A 17,644-nucleotide genomic window follows, 5' to 3' on the forward strand; every position below is an offset into this window, starting at 1 on the left:
TATCGATGCATATTCTGCGGGAAAGAGTACAACTGCACTTTCTACGCCAAAGGCCAATGGGACAGAATATAATTTTACGGGAACGACAAGATGTAGCAAGCCTCGAGATGAGACCCCCTTAAGAAGACCGAAAGCTCATATTGTTTTATGTTTAATGTTATACTGTATTCTATATTTCCATTTTTATGAAAAAGGGGAAGCAGTGTCTCTTTCTCTCTTGTTTTTTTTTTGTCTCTTTTCTTTTGTAGGCATATAGGTAATATAATCATTAGTGCTGAAAATGTAAAATGGGGTTCCCCCCCTTATTTTTTCTTTCTTCTATTAGGGTATTGTCCTAGGACTAAAGCCTACACTGACTTGTAGAAAATGTTTAATGTTAAGCTTTCAACTTAAATCTGAAAATATATCTGTCAGGATGGTTCTTAGAATGGGTCAAGCATAAATTGTTTTGTAGATGTATCAGAACCAAGGATAAGGAGAAGCTATAGAAGACTGAAAGCTTATATTGTACTATGTTTAATGTTGAGCATTTAATCTAAACCTGGAAATCTTATTATTCTCTGTATTAACAACATATACTGTATCCTACATTGCTATTTTTATGAAAAAGGGGAAGCAGTGCCTTTTTTCTCTCTTGTTTCTTTTTCTTAGTAGGCATATAGGTAATATAATCGTTAGCGTTGGAAATATAAAATGGGGCTTTCCCCCCTTATTATTATTTTTTTTATTGGTGTATTGTTATAGGGCCAAAGCTCATATTGATCTGTAGAAAATGTAAAGCTCTCAACTTATACCTGTCAGGATGGCTCTTAGAATGGGTCAAGTATAAATGGTTTGTAGATGTATCTGTATTAAGGATAAGGAGAAATTATGAAATCCTTTTGTAATTTTTTTTCTTTGTACATCTTTAAGGCAAAGCCCTACTTTCCTCTCCCTTCATCAGGGTATTGATACAGGGCCAAAACTCATACTGTGCTATAAGAAATGTTTAATGTTAAGCATCTAACTCAAACCTAGAAATATCTGCTAGGATAGCTCTTAGATTGTATCAAGCAGTTAATGTGAGGTCTACGATCTCTCAAGTAAGTTGATTAATAATAACTTTTCTTTTGTATATCTAAACAGGCCTTTTTTAATGTAGTGGAAATGTGGATGGCTCTTAGACTCATGGCTCTTAGAGTTTTGGGCAAAAGTTTATATCACTGTGGAGTCAATGTGGGGTCGTATATTCTCAAATGATGATTATATTTCTATCTTTATGAAAATAAAAAAAAATCATTATAAAAAAAAAAAAAAATTTTTGTCTTACAGGTCTAACACTTCCAAAAAACCAATACAACGCCCACCCGGAACAATATATAAAGCTCAATGAACTGTTCACTGGGTACTTATCTGTACGAAAATCCCTATTGATTTCCCTGTTTTTACAAGGAAATAAAATGTGAAAAAAATATTTCTACATCCCATGGCCTTTCCCAGCCACTTCCGTTTTTCTCCCACAGGTCTAACACTTCCGAAAATCCAATACAACGCCATCCTGGAACAATATATAAAGCTAAACGAACCGATCACTGGGTACTTATCCGTACGAAAATCCCTATTGATTTCCCTGTTTTTACAAGGAAATAAAATGTACAAAAAATATTTCTACATCCCATGGCCTTTCCCATCCATTAAAATTTTTGTCTTACAGGTCTAACACTTCCAAAAAACCAATACAACGCCCACCCGGAACAATATGTAAAGCTAAACGAAGCGTTCACTGGGTACTTATCCGTACGAAAATCCCTATTGATTTTCCTGTTTTTACAAGGAAATAAAATGTGAAAACAATATTTCTACATCCCATGGCCTTTCCCATCCATTTAAATTTTTGTCTTACAGGTCTAACACTTCCAAAAAACCAATACAACGCCCACCCGGAACAATATATAAAGCTAAATGAACCGTTCACTGGGTACTTATCTGTACGAAAATCCCTATTGATTTCCCTGTTTTTACAAGGAAATAAAATGTGAAAAAAATATTTCTACATCCCATGGCCTTTCCCAGCCACTTGGGTTTTTTTCCCACAGGTCTAACACTTCCGAAAAACCAATACAACGCCCACCCGGACCAATATATAAAGCTAAACGAACCGTTCACTGGGTACTTATCCGTACTAAAATCCCTAATGATTTTCCTGTTTTTACAAGGAAATAAAATGTGAAAAAAATATTTCTACATCCCATGGCCTTTCCCAGCCACTTGGGTTTTTTTCCCACAGGTCTAACACTTCCGAAAAACCAATACAACGCCCACCCGGACCAATATATAAAGCTAAACGAACCGTTCACTGGGTACTTATCCGTACTAAAATCCCTAATGATTTTCCTGTTTTTACAAGGAAATAAAATGTGAAAAAAATATTTCTGCATCCCATGGCCTTTCCCAGCAACTTGGGTTTTTTTCCCACAGGTCTAACACTTCTGAAAAACCAATACAACGCCCACCCGGTACAATATGTAAAGCTAAACGAAGCATTCACTGGGTCCTTATCCGTACGAAAAGCCCTATTGATTTTCCTGTTTTTACAAGGAAATAAAATGTGAAAAAAATATTTCTACATCCCATGGCCTTTCCCATCCATTTAAATTTTTGTCTTACAGGTCTAACACTTCCAAAAAACCAATACAACGCCCACCCGAAACAATATATAAAGCTAAATGAACGGTTCACTGGGTACCCATCTGTACGAAAATCCCTATTGATTTCCCTGTTTTTACAAGGAAATAAAATGTGAAAAAATATTTCTACATCCCATGGCCATTCCCAGCCACTTGGGTTTTTTTCCCACAGGTCTAACACTTCTGAAAAACCAATACAACGCCCACCCGGAAAAATATGTAAAGCTAAACGAAGCGTTCACTGGGTACTTATCCGTATGAAAATCCCTATTGATTTTCCGGTTTTTACAAGGAAATAAAATGTGAAAAAAATATTTCTACATCCCATGGCCTTTACCATCCATTTAAATTTCTCTCTTACAGGTCTAACACTTCCAAAAAACCAATACAACGCCCACCCGGAACAATATGTAAAGCTAAACGAAGCGTTTACTGGGTACTTATCCGTATGAAAATCCCTATTGATTTTCCGGTTTTTACAAGGAAATAAAATGTGAAAAAAATATTTCTACATTCCATGGCCTTTCCCATCCATTAAAATTTTTGTCTTACAGGTCTAACACTTCCAAAAAACCAATACAACGCCCACCCGGAACAATATGTAAAGCTAAACGAAGCGTTTACTGGGTACTTATCCGTATGAAAATCCCTATTGATTTTCCGGTTTTTACAAGGAAATAAAATGTGAAAAAAATATTTCTACATCCCATGGCCTTTCCCATCCATTTAAATTTCTCTCTTACAGGTCTAACACTTCCAAAAAACCAATACAACGCCCACCCGGAACAATATATAAAGCTAAATGAACCGTTCACTGGGTACTTATCTGTACGAAAATCCCTATTGATTTCCCTGTTTTTACAAGGAAATAAAATGTGAAAAAAATATTTCTACATCCCATGGCCTTTCCCAGCCACTTGGGTTTTTTTCCCACAGGTCTAACACTTCCGAAAAACCAATACAACGCCCACCCGGAACAATATATAAAGCTAAACGAACCGTTCACTGGGTACTTATCCGTACGAAAATCCCTATTGATTTACCTGTTTTTACAAGGAAATAAAATGTGAAAAAATATTTCTACATCCCATGGCCTTTCCCAGCCACTTCCGTTTTTCTCCCACAGGTCTAACAGTTCCGAAAAACCAATACAACACCCTCCCGGAAAAATATATAAAGCTAAACGAACCGTTCACTGGGTACTTATCCGTACGAAAATCCCTATTGATTTTCCTGTTTTTACAAGGAAATAAAATGTGAAAAAAATATTTCTACATCCCATGGCCTTTCCCAGCCACTTACGTTTTTCTCCCACAGGTCTAAAACTTTCAAAAACCAATACAACGCCCACCCGGAACAATATGTAAAGCTAAACGAAGCGTTCACTGGGTACTTATCCGTACGAAAATCCCTATTGATTTTCCTGTATTTACAAGGAAATAAAATGTGAAAAAAATATTTCTACATCCCATGGCCTTTCCCATCCATTAAAATTTTTGTCTTACAGGTCTAACACTTCCAAAAAACCAATACAACGCCCACCCGGAGCAATATATAAAGCTCAATTAACTGTTCACTGGGTACTTATCTGTACGAAAATCCCTATTGATTTCCCTGTTTTTACAAGGAAATAAAATGTGAAAAAAATATTTCTACATCCCATGGCCTTTCCCAGCCACTTCCGTTTTTCTCCAACAGGTCTAATACTTCCGAAAATCCAATACAACGCCATCCTGGAACAATATATAACGCTAAACGAACCGTTCACTGGGTATTTATCCGTACAAAAATCCCTATTGATTTTCCTGTTTTTACAAGGAAATAAAATGTGAAATAAATATTTCTACATCCCATGGCCTTTCCCAGCCACTTAGGTTTTTTCCCCACAGGTCTAACACTTCCTACAAACCAATACAACGCCCAACCGGAACAATATATAAAGCTAAACGAACCGTTCACTGGGTACTTAGACGTAAGAAAATCCCTATTGATTTACCTGTTTTTACAAGGAAATAAATTGTGAAAAAAATATTTCTACATCCCATGGCCTTTGCCAACCCTTTAAATTTTTCTCCCACAGGTCTAACACTTCCGAAAATCCAATACAACGCCATCCTGGAACAATATATAACGCTAAACGAACCGTTCACTGGGTATTTATCCGTACAAAAATTCCTTTTGATTTCCCTGTTTTTACAAGGAAATAAAATGTGAAAAAAATATTTCTACATCCCATGGCCTTTCCCAGCCACTTGGGTTTTTTTCCCACAGGTCTAACACTTCCGAAAAACCAATATAACGCCATCCTGGAACAATATATAAAGCTAAACGAACGGTTCACTGGGTACTTAGACGTACGAAAATCCCAATTGATTTACCTGTTTTTACAAGGAAATAAAATGTGAAAAAATTATTTCTACATCCCATGGCCTTTCCCAACCATTTAAATTTTTCTCTTACAGGTCTAACAGTTTCGAAAAACCAATACAACGCCCACCCGGAACAATATATAAAGCTAAACGAACTGTTCACTGGGTACTTATCCGTACGAAAATCCCTATTGATTTACCTGTTTTTACAAGGAAATAAAATGTGAAAAAATATTTCTACATCCCATGGCCTTTCCCAGCCTCTTCAGCTTTTCTCCCACAGGTCTAACACTTCCGAAAAACCGATAAGACGCCCACCCGGAACAATATATAATGCTAAACGAACCGGTCACTGGGTACTTATCCGTACGAAAATCCCTATTGCTTTACCTGTTTTTACAAGGAAATAAAATGTGAAAAAAATATTTCTACATCCCATGGCATTTCCCATCCATTTAAATTTTTGTCTTACAGGTCTAACACTTCCGAAAAACCAATACAACGCCCACCCGGAACAATATATAATGCTAAACGAACCGTTCACTGGGTACTTAGATGTAAGAAAATCCCTATTGATTTACCTGTTTTTACAAGGAAATAAAATGTGAAATAAATATTTCTACATCCCATGGCCTTTCCCAGCCACTTCAGTTTTTCTCCCACAGGTCTAACACTTCCGAAAAACCAATACAACGCCCACCCGGAACAATATATAACGCTAAACGAACCGTTCACTGGGTATTTATCCGTACATAAATTCCTTTTGATTTACCTCTTTTTACAAGGAAATAAAATGTGAAAAAAATATTTCTACATCCCATGGCCTTTCCCAGCCACTTAGGTTTTTTCCCCACAGGTCTAACACTTCCGACAAACCAATACAACGCCCACCCGGAACAATATATAAAGCTAAACGAACCGTTCACTGGGTACTTTTCCGTACGAAAATCCCTATAGATTTTCCTGTTTTTACAAGGAAATAAAATGTGAAAAAAATATTTCTACATCCCATGGCCTTTCCCAGCCACTTCCGTTTTTCTCCCACAGGTCTAAAACTTCCGAAAAACCAATATAACGCCATCCTGGAACAATATATAAAGCTAAACGAACGGTTCACTGGGTACTTAGACGTACAAAAATCCCAATTGATTTACCTGTTTTTACAAGGAAATAAAATGTGAAAAAATTATTTCTACATCCCATGGCCTTTCCCAACCATTTAAATTTTTCTCTTACAGGTCTAACAGTTTCGAAAAACCAATACAACGCCCACCCGGAACATTGGCAGGTAAGAGGGCACCTTTGGTAAAGAAGACGAGACTCCACTTTTCATTGGCATTTAAAATGGCCACAGCTTTATTCAACACCCAAAACAGAGGGTTGGAGGCAACAAGGGAATGAAGCTGATCTACGCAGTCCGCTGACTGCGGTCCCCAATGCCAAACCACAAGGAGCCCATCACATTTCCCCGCTGAGAATACGGGTCTCCCCATGTGCATTGGCCTATTCCAGGGAGATGATCTGGGGTGGAGGGCCAAAGGGCGCAAACCTCTTTGGTTACCTCCCAGATCATCTGGTCATGAACGAGCTACCGAAGCCTACCCTGCAGGGTCTGCTTGCGTCTCGTTACCACCACCTCATTAATGAGGCCCCATTCCCCGCGGGGAGGCCGATCGCACACCGGCTCCCCTCCAACAGCTTCACTCTCTTGTGCCAACCTATGCCACAGAACGAGGGACTCCTCGTTCCCGCCAAACCTCGACCTCCCGCAACCACTCTAACAGTGCCCACCTAATGTCAACAAGCCAAATATCCTGTCCCCAGTCCGACAGATGGACTCCATCTGGGCGATAAAGGGCACTGATCTGACAGTCTAAATCAGGGTGCCAAATCACTCTACCCCCCAACTGAACAGTAAAACGTGAAATTGAACGGTTAACTTTTGATTTAACCCGATTAATAACCGCCGGGCCCTTAACACTTCTCCAAGATGTGCGACTTAACATTTCTGACCACATAAGGAGAGTCCCGGGCATCCTCTGATGCAGGACCGTCAAGTCATCTGTGATGTCATTAATCAGCTGCCGGCCTGGAATGCTTGGGATGTCATTCTCTCCCAATTGTATGATGGCAACATCCGGCCTCCCCCAGAAGTGTACAGAACGAGCTGCGATCTCCAACAACACTCTCCATCTGAGGCCCCGACACCCGATCCAGGTGATTCGAAGATGATTCTCCAGACCAAGATGACGGTCCCAACCAGAAATGCTGACATACCGGCTCGCCCAGTGCACGATACTGTGGCCAAAGATGAACACTGTCCACACAGGAGGGCATAGTCCTGGAAAAGGTAAAAATTAATCAACAATATCTGGACGAATGTACGACTTGTAGGCTGCAGACTTCCAGCGACCTAAGCGCATTATCCTTCGCACAGAAGCTCCATCCTGAAAAGCTTGAGTAGCAGCCCCGATTCTAAAGGAATGTGTGCCATAATACTCAGGTGGCATGCCCAGTTTTCTTAAACAGCCCTTTAAAATGTATGAAAATTGAAATCGTGAGAAACATGAACCGTTTTCATGAATCAATAGAAGACCCGCCTTGCGAGGACGGACTTCCAAAAATCTGTTCAGCCATCTCACTGGACAGATGCTCGAACTTGACCTCTTTGGAATATAGATTGATGTGCCGTTTCCAAACTGATCTGTCTTTGATCTTTTTAGGTGGACTAACAAGCCTCGCTTGTGCACCACTAGAGCCTCAATTGTCAGGGCCCCTGACCCAGGGACCGCCTTAGAAGGAAAAATTAGTTCTCCTCCCCGAAATGCCCCAAAAAAGGCCAGGGTAAATGCAGTCCCAGCAAGGCAAACTTCATAATGATCAAAGCAAACCCTGCCCAGCGTGTGCATAATCTTTTTTAGTAAATGTCTCGTAATGGGGCGCCTTGAATCCCTAACAACTGGGGATTCTCGCTTCCAGCCTACAATAACTTTTTGTGCCATGAAAGAAGACCCGGGGTCCCAGCTCCCAAAAAGCTTGCTCATAAAAGACAGTCCTGCCAATTGGACCCTGATTGTCTTTGGGGATAAACCCTTCCTTCTTAACTGAGCCAGATGGTGCAATAATAAATTTTCAGTCATAGGCCACTTCCCTCCGAAGCCCCTTGAGGCCGCGAAGGACAAGAAGTTTCTCGCCGGTCCCTCGTACGCTCGACGCGTCAAGGGTGCTAATGACCCCATAATCCCTTGCAGAATCATTCGATGCCAAGGGACCAAAGTTCTTCCGGGAAGACTTCTGGACTCGCACTCGCGTCCGGTGCCAACCGCCGAAATCTCTCGTCCTGGAAACGAGAGAGGGCGTCGGCTACCTCATTGTCCACTCCCGCCACGTGTGTGGCTTTAAAAGAAATGTTAAGCGTTAAGCAAATCAGGACAAATTTACGGATCAGCCGCATGACCCTCGCTGACTTTGAGGATTGTCTATTCACTATGCGTACCACAGCTTGGTTATCGCACCAAAATGTGATACGTTTGTTGCCAAACCTGCGTCCCCAAATGACCACGGCCACTAAAATTGGAAAAGTCTCCAAAAAAGTCAGGTCTCGCCGAACCGTTTCATTCCAAGAATCCGGCCAGCGCCTAGCGCACCACTGATTGCCGTAAAAAACACCAAATCCCAGGCTGCCTGCTGCATCTGAATGCACTTGCAAACAGTTTCCCAAAGATAGTGGCTTCTGCCAAATCGCCACGCCATTAAATGACTGCAAAAAGGTTTTCCATACTGCTAAGTCCTCTTTTAAATTTTTGGTTAAACGGATATGGTGATGTGATTTCCTAACACCCACCGTAGCATGCGCAAAACGAGCACAAAAGGCCCTTCCCGGTGTGACCACCTTGCACGCGAAATTGAGATGGCCGATAAGGCTTTGCATCTCTTTCAGAGTGCTTTTCGCTTTTTTGGACATTTCATTTAACAAACCCAACAGATTTGCTAATTTAGACTCTGGCAATCTGGAGGTCCCCCCCAACGAGTCCAGTTCTATCCCCAGATAGGTCAAAATGGCCGCTGGACCCTCAGTCTTCCCTTCAGCTAAAGGAACCCCTAATTCTCGAGCCAGATCTTGAAAAATGGAAAGACGTTGTGCACATACCATGGAGTCCCTGGGACCCACTAAAAGAAAATCGTCCAAATAATGGGTGGTCTCCGTAAAGTGCCCCTTCTCCTTTACTGCCCATTCTAAGAATGAACTAAACGCTTTGAATGCCGCACAGGCCACTGCACAGCCCATTGGCATTGCCTTGTCAACGTACCAATGGCCTTGAAAGTGCATTCCTAACAAGTTAAAATCCTCTGGGTGTACTGGAAGTAACCTAAATGCTGATTGTATATCGCATTTGGCCATTAAAGCACCCCTACCATTGGCTCGGACTAAATCTACCGCTCGATCAAATGACGCATACTTCACTGAACATACTTCTGGAGCTATCCCATCATTCACTGAAGATCCCTCCGGATATGACAAGTGATGGATTAATCTAAATTCACCCGGAGTTTTCTTCGGGACAACCCCCAATGGTGACACCCGTAAATTAGGTATAGGTGGGATATCAAAAGGACCTGCTATACGTCCTTCATTGCACTCCTTTTCCAGTTTTTTCTTGACCACATCTGGCATTGACCTGGCCGATTTCAAATTATCACACATGGAAGCCTCCCGAGACCCTGTGTATGGAATCCTAAATCCCTCTGAGAAGCCCAAAGCGATATACTCTGCAGCCACCCTGTTAGGATACCTTTTTAGCCAATCCATCAGATTAGGCAAACTTACCGGGGAGGGAGCTTTGCAGCGGAGTGAAGATGGAACACCCTTACGCTGATTTTGTTGAACTTGACAGTCCGGTGTTCCCCGACCCCCCTTCCTTTTTCCCGGAGGGTCGGGCCCCTCGAAAGGGCATCTGTGCCCCACCCTTAGTACAAGATGGGAGGGGATGACCTCCCCCACAGCTCTCGCATTTGTGATCAAAGCGACAGCGCCGTTGCCTACACCCCTTGTTATTAAAATCCCAGCAGGGAAGACCAGAAGAACGCCTCCCAGTTCCCCATTGCTGGCTCCGTTCCTTGGGACGTCTGGCGCTGGAACCCACATGTACAAACCATGTATCTGGGTGCTTTAAATCCCATCAGGCATCTGCAATTTTTGAAGCCATTTCTCTAAATAACCGGTCATATTCTAACGCGGCCTCGTCCCCCGCGATATCCCTGGCTTCCAAAATATGGGAAAAATATCTACCCAAGTGCCAGCCCCTTTCAGGATAGGATCCAGCAATAATGGTTATATAAACCGCAAACCCTTTGAGCCAATTGTCAAAGGATCTCTCCCACTGGACACCCTTCTTTTTCTTTTTGTCTCTCTTGCTACCAGTGTCTCCTCCTCCCTCCTGTCCTGGAATTAAGGAGAAAAAATCAACAAAATAGCCCTCCAGGGCCCGTTCTCGGATTTTTGTCCCCAGATGGACCCCCGGGGGGGCATCAGATACCTTACATTTTACAGGGGGTGCTCTGTCTTTTTCTGGGACACCTGCCTCATCCAACAGCCGTATAGTATTGGACCACCTGAAATCCATCCACTTGGGGATCCCAGGGACAAAGGAGGCCTCTACCCAATGCCAGCCCGCCTGCCGGACGTCCATCCCCTCATCCCAAGAGGTGGACTCACCCGACGACAGACTGCTCCTAGCAGACTTTCTGCGTTTTTGCACACTGGACTTAGAATGCCTCTTGCGCCGAGGAGAATGACTCGACGCCCCCCGAACTGACTCTTCTGATGTGACACTCTTGGCATCACTCAAGTTTCTTACAGGGTTGCTCCTAACTTGAGCCTCCCCAGACATGTGTGTAGCAGTCATGTGCTCCACCGCTCGTGCATAACCTAGCCAAAACTTGCCATCTGGCTTGTTAACTGAACCTTATTGCTCAGGTATGTGGGAGAAAAACGGAAGTGGCTGGGAAAGGCCATGGGATGTAGAAATATTGTTTTCACATTTTATTTACTTGTAAAAACAGGTTAATCAATAGGGATTTTCTTACGTCTAAGTAGCCAGTGAACGGTTCGTTTAGCTTTATATATTGTTCCGAGTGGGCGTTGTATTGGTTTTTCGGAAGTGTTAGACCTGTAAGAGAAAAATTTAAATGGTTGGGAAAGGCCATGGGATGTAGAAATACTTTTTTCACATTTTATTTCCTTGTAAAAACAGGTAAATCAATAGGGATTTTCGTACGGATAAGTACCCAGTGAACGGTTCATTTAGCTTTATATATTGTTCCGAGTGGGCGTTGTATTGGTTTTTCGGAACTGTTAGACCTGTAAGAGAAAAATTTAAATGGTTGGGAAAGGCCATGGGAAGTAGAAATATTTTTTTCACATTTTATTTCCTTGTAAAAACAGGTAAATCAATAGGGAATTTCTTACGTCTAATTAGCCAGTGAACGGTTCGTTTATCTTTACATATTGTTCCGGGAGGGCGTTGTATTGGTTTTTCGGAACTGTTAGACCTGTAAGAGAAATATTAAATGGTTGGGAAAGGCCATGGGAAGTAGAAATATTTTTTTCACATTTTATTTCCTTGTAAAAACAGGTAAATCAATAGGGAATTTCTTACGTCTAATTAGCCAGTGAACGGTTCGTTTATCTTTACATATTGTTCCGGGAGGGCGTTGTATTGGTTTTTCGGAACTGTTAGACCTGTAAGAGAAATATTAAATGGTTGGGAAAGGCCATGGGATGTAGAAATTTTTTTTCACATTTTATTTCCTTGTAAAAATAGGTAAATCAATAGGGATTTTCGTACGGAGAAGTATCCAGTGAACGGTTCGTTTAGCTTTATATATTGTTCCGGGAGGGCGTTGTATTAGTTTTTCGGAAGTGTTATACCTGTGGGAGAAAAACGGAAGTGGCTGGGAAAGGCCATGGGATGTAGAAATATTTTTTTCACATTTTATATCCTTGTAAAAACAGGTAAATCAATAGGGATTTTCATACGGTTAAGTACCCAGTGAACGGTTCATTTAGCTTTATATATTGTTCCGAGTGGGCGTTGTATTGGTTTTTCGGAAGTGTTAGAAATGTAAGAGAAAATTTTAAATGGTTGGGAAAGGCCATGGGATGTAGAAATATTTTTTTCACATTTTATTTCCTTGTAAAAACAGGTTAATCAATAGGGTTTTTCTTACATCTATGTAGCCCGTGAACGGTTCGTTTCGCTTTATATATTGTTCTGGGAGGGCGTTGTATTGGTTTTTCGGAAGTGTTAGACCTGTAAGAGAAAAATTTAAATCGTTGGGAAAGGCCATGGGATGTAGAAATATTTTTTTCACATTTTATTTCCTTGTAAAAACAGGTAAATCAATAGGGATTTTCGTACGGATAAGTACCCAGTGAACGGTTCATTTAGCTTTATATATTGTTCCGAGTGGGCGTTGTATTGGTTTTTCGGAAGTGTTAGACCTGTAAAAGAAAAATTTAAATGGTTGGGAAAGGCCATGGGAAGTAGAAATATTTTTTTCACATTTTATTTCCTTGTAAAAACAGGTAAATCAATAGGGAATTTCTTACATCTAATTAGCCAGTGAACGGTTCGTTTAGCTTTACATATATTTCCGGGAGGGCGTTGTATTGGTTTTTCGGTACTGTTAGACCTGTAAGAGAAATATTAAATGGTTGGGAAAGGCCATGGGATGTAGAAATATTTTTTTCACATTTTATTTCCTTGTAAAAACAGGTAAATCAATAGGGATTTTCGTACGGATAAGTACCCAGTGAACGGTTTGTTTAGCTTTATATATTGTTCCGGGAGTGCGTTGTATTGGTTTTTCGGAAGTGTTAGACCTGTAAGAGAAAAATTTAAATGGTTGGGAAAGGCCATGGGATGTAGAAATTTTTTTTTTCACATTTTATTTCCTTGTAAAAATAGGTAAATCAATAGGGATTTTCGTACGGAGAAGTATCCAGTGAACGGTTCGTTTAGCTTTATATATTGTACCTGGAGGGCGTTGTATTGGTTTTTCGGAAGTGTTATACCTGTGGGAGAAAAACGGAAGTGGCTGGGAAAGGCCATGGGATGTAGAAATATTGTTTTCACATTTTATTTCCTTGTAAAAACAGGTAAATCAATAGGGATTTTCGTACGGTTAAGTACCCAGTGAACGGTTCGTTTAGCTTTATATATTGTTCCGAGTGGGCGTTGTATTGGTTTTTCGGAAGTGTTATACCTGTAAGAGAAAATTTGAAATGGCTGGGAAAGGCCATGGGATGTAGAAATATTTTTTTCACATTTTATTTCCTTGTAAAAATAGGTTAATCAATAGGGATTTTCTTACGTCTAAGTAGCCAGTGAACGGTTCGTTTAGCTTTATATATTGTTCCGGGAGTGCGTTGTATTGGTTTTTCGGAAGTGTTAGACCTGTAAGAGAAAAATTTAAATGGTTGGGAAAGGCCATGGGATGTAGAAATTTTTTTTTCACATTTTATTTCCTTGTAAAAATAGGTAAATCAATAGGGATTTTCGTACGGAGAAGTATCCAGTGAACGGTTCGTTTAGCTTTATATATTGTTCCGGGAGGGCGTTGTATTAGTTTTTCTGAAGTGTTATACCTGTGGGAGAAAAACGGAAGTGGCTGGGAAAAGCCATGGGATGTAGAAATATTTTTTTCACATTTTATATCCTTGTAAAAACAGGTAAATCAATAGGGATTTTCGTACGGTTAAGTACCCAGTGAACGGTTCGTTTAGCTTTATATATTGTTCCGAGTGGGCGTTGTATTGGTTTTTCGGAAGTGTTAGACCTGTAAGAGAAAATTTTAAATGGTTGGGAAAGGCCATGGGATGTAGAAATATTTTTTTCACATTTTATTTCCTTGTAAAAACAGGTTAATCAATAGGGTTTTTCTTACATCTATGTAGCCAGTGAACGGTTCGTTTCGCTTTATATATTGTTCCGGGAGGGCGTTGTATTGGTTTTTCGGAAGTGTTACACCTGTAAGAGAAAAATTTAAATCGTTGGGAAAGGCCATGGGATGTAGAAATATTTTTTTCACATTTTATTTCCTTGTAAAATCAGGTAAATCAATAGGGATTTTCGTACGGATAAGTACCCAGTGAATGGTTCATTTAGCTTTATATATTGTTCCGAGTGGGCGTTCTATTGGTTTTTCGGAAGTGTTAGACCTGTAAGAGAAAAATTTAAATGGTTGGGAAAGGCCATGGGAAGTAGAAATATTTTTTTCACATTTTATTTCCTTGTCAAAACAGGTAAATCAATAGGCAATTTCTTACGTCTAATTAGCCAGTGAACGGTTCGTTTAGCTTTACATATTGTTCCGGGAGGGCGTTGTATTGGTTTTTCGGAACTGTCAGACCTGTAAGAGAAATATTAAATGGTTGGGAAAGGCCATGGGTTGTAGAAATATTTTTTTCACATTTTATTTCCTTGTAAAAACAGGTAAATCAATAGGGATTTTCGTACGGATAAGTACCCAGTGAACGGTTCATTTACCTTTATATATTGTTCCGAGTGGGCGTTGTATTGGTTTTTCAGAAGTGTTAGACCTGTAAGAGAAAATTTTAAATGGTTGGGAAAGGCCATGGGATGTAGAAATTTTTTTTTCACATTTTATTTCCTTGTAAAAATAGGTTAATCAATAGGGATTTTCTTACGTCTAAGTAGCCAGTGAACGGTTCGTTTAGCTTTATATATTGTTCCGGGAGTGCGTTGTATTGGTTTTTTGGAAGTGTTAGACCTGTAAGAGAAAAATTTAAATGGTTGGGAAAGGCCATGGGATGTAGAAAATTTTTTTTTCACATTTTATTTCCTTTTAAATATAGGTAAATCAATAGGGATTTTCGTACTGAGAAGTATCCAGTGAACGGTTCGTTTAGCTTTATATATTGTACCTGGAGGGCGTTGTATTGGCTTTTCGGAAGTGTTATACCTGTGGGAGAAAAACGGAAGTGGCTGGGAAAGGCCATGGGATTCAGAAATATTTTTTTCACATTTTATTTCCTTGTAAAAACAGGTAAATCAATAGGGATTTTCGTACGGATAAGTACCCAGTGAACGGTTCATTTACCTTTATATATTGTTCCGAGTGGGCGTTGTATTGGTTTTTCAGAAGTGTTAGACCTGTAAGAGAAAATTTTAAATGGTTGGGAAAGGTCATGGGATGTAGAAATATTTTTTTCACATTTTATTTCCTTGTAAAAACAGGTTAATCAATAGGGATTTTCTTACGTCTAAGTAGCCAGTGAACGGTTCGTTTAGCTTTATATATTGTTCCGGGAGTGCGTTGTATTGGTTTTTTGGAAGTGTTAGACCTGTAAGAGAAAAATTTAAATGGTTGGGAAAGGCCATGGGATGTAGAAATTTTTTTTTTCACATTTTATTTCCTTTTAAATATAGGTAAATCAATAGGGATTTTCGTACGGAGAAGTATCCAGTGAACGGTTCGTTTAGCTTTATATATTGTACCTGGAGGGCGTTGTATTGGTTTTTCGGAAGTGTTATACCTGTGGGAGAAAAACGGAAGTGGCTGGGAAAGGCCATGGGATTTAGAAATATTTTTTTCACATTTTATTTCCTTGTAAAAACAGGTAAATCAATAGGGATTTTCGTACGGTTAAGTACCCAGTGAACGGTTCGTTTAGCTTTATATATTGTTCCGAGTGGGCGTTGTATTGGTTTTTCGGAAGTGTTATACCTGTAAGAGAAAATTTTAAATGGCTGGGAATGGCCATGGGATGTAGAAATATATTTTTCACATTTTATTTCCTTGTAAAAACAGGTTAATCAATAGGGATTTTCTTACATCTATGTAGCCAGTGAACGGTTCGTTTCGCTTTATATATTGTTCTGGGAGGGCATTGTATTGGTTTTTCGGAAGTGTTAGATCTGTAAGAGAAAAATTTAAATCGTTGGGAAAGGCCATGGGATGTAGAAATATTTTTTTCACATTTTATTTCCTTGTAAAAACAGGTTAATCAATAGGGTTTTTCTTACATCTATGTAGCCAGTGAACGGTTCGTTTAGCTTTATATATTGTTCCGGGAGGGCGGTGTATAGGTTTTTCGGAAGTGTTATACGTGTGGGAGAAAAATTTAAATGGTTGGGAAAGGCCATGGGATGTAGAAATATTTTTTTCACATTTTATTTCCTTGTAAAAACAGGTAAATCAATAGGGATTTTCGTACGTATAAGTACCCAGTGAACGGCTCGTTTAGCTTTATATATTGTTCCGGGTGGGCGTTGTATTGGTTTTTCGGAAGTGATAGACCTGTAAAAGAAAAATTTAAATGGTTGGGAAAGGCCATGGGATGTAGAAATATTTTTTTCACATTTTGTTTCCTAGTAAAAACAGGTAAATCAATAGGGATTTTCGTACGGATAAGTACCCAGTGAACAGTTCGTTTAGCTTTATATATTGTTCCGGATGGGCGTTGTATTAGTTTTTCGGAAGTGTTAGACCTGTAAGAGAAAAATTTAAATCTTTGGGAAAGGCCATGGGATGTAGAAATATTTTTTTCACATTTTATTTCCTTGTAAAAACAGGTAAATCAATAGGGATTTTCGTACATATAAGTACCCAGTGAACGGTTCGTTTAGCTTTATATATTGGTCCGGGTGGGCGTTGTATTGGTTTTTCGGAAGTGTTAGCCCTGTAAGAGAAAAATTTAAATGGTTGGGAAAGGCCATGGGATGTAGAAATATTTTTTTCACATTTTATTTCCTTGTAAAACAGGTAAATCAATAGGGTTTTTCGTACGGATAAGTACCCAGTGAACTGTTCGTTTAGCTTTATATATTGGTCCGGGTTGGCGTTGTATTGGTTTTTCGGAAGTGTTAGCCCTGTAAGAGAAAAATTTAAATGGTTGGGAAAGGCCATGGGATGTAGAAATATTTTTTCCACATTTTATTTCCTTGTAAAAACAGGTAAATCAATAGGGATTTTCGTACAGATAAGTACCCAGTGAACGGTTCGTTTAGCTTTATATATTGGTCCGGGTGGGCGTTGTATTGGTTTTTCGGAAGTGTTAGCCCTGTAAGAGAAAAATTTAAATGGTTGGGAAAGGCCATGGGATGTAGAAATATTTTTTTCACATTTTATTTCCTTGTAAAAACAGGTAAATCAATAGGGATTTTCGTACGTATAAGTACCCAGTGAACGGCTCGTTTAGCTTTATATATTGTTCCGGGAGGGCGTTGTATTGGTTTTTCGAAAGTGATAGACCTGTAAGAGAAAAATTTAAATGGTTGGGAAAGGCCATGGGATGCAGAAATATTTTTTTCACATTTTATTTCCTTGTAAGGTAAAGGTAAATGTATCCCCTGTGCAAGCACCGAGTCATGTCTGACCCTTGGGGTGACGCCCTCTAGCGTTTTCATGGCAGACTCAATACGGGGTGGTTTGCCAGTGCCTTCCCCAGTCATGACCGTATTTCCTTGTAAAAACAGGTAAATCAATAGGGATTTTCGTACGTATAAGTACCCAGTGAACGGCTCGTTTAGCTTTATATATTGGTCCGGGTGGGCGTTGTATTGGTTTTTCGGAAGAGTTAGC

This window comes from Paroedura picta, chromosome 9 (genome assembly GCF_049243985.1).
Source record: "Paroedura picta isolate Pp20150507F chromosome 9, Ppicta_v3.0, whole genome shotgun sequence".
Classification (NCBI taxonomy): Eukaryota; Metazoa; Chordata; class Lepidosauria; order Squamata; family Gekkonidae; genus Paroedura; species Paroedura picta.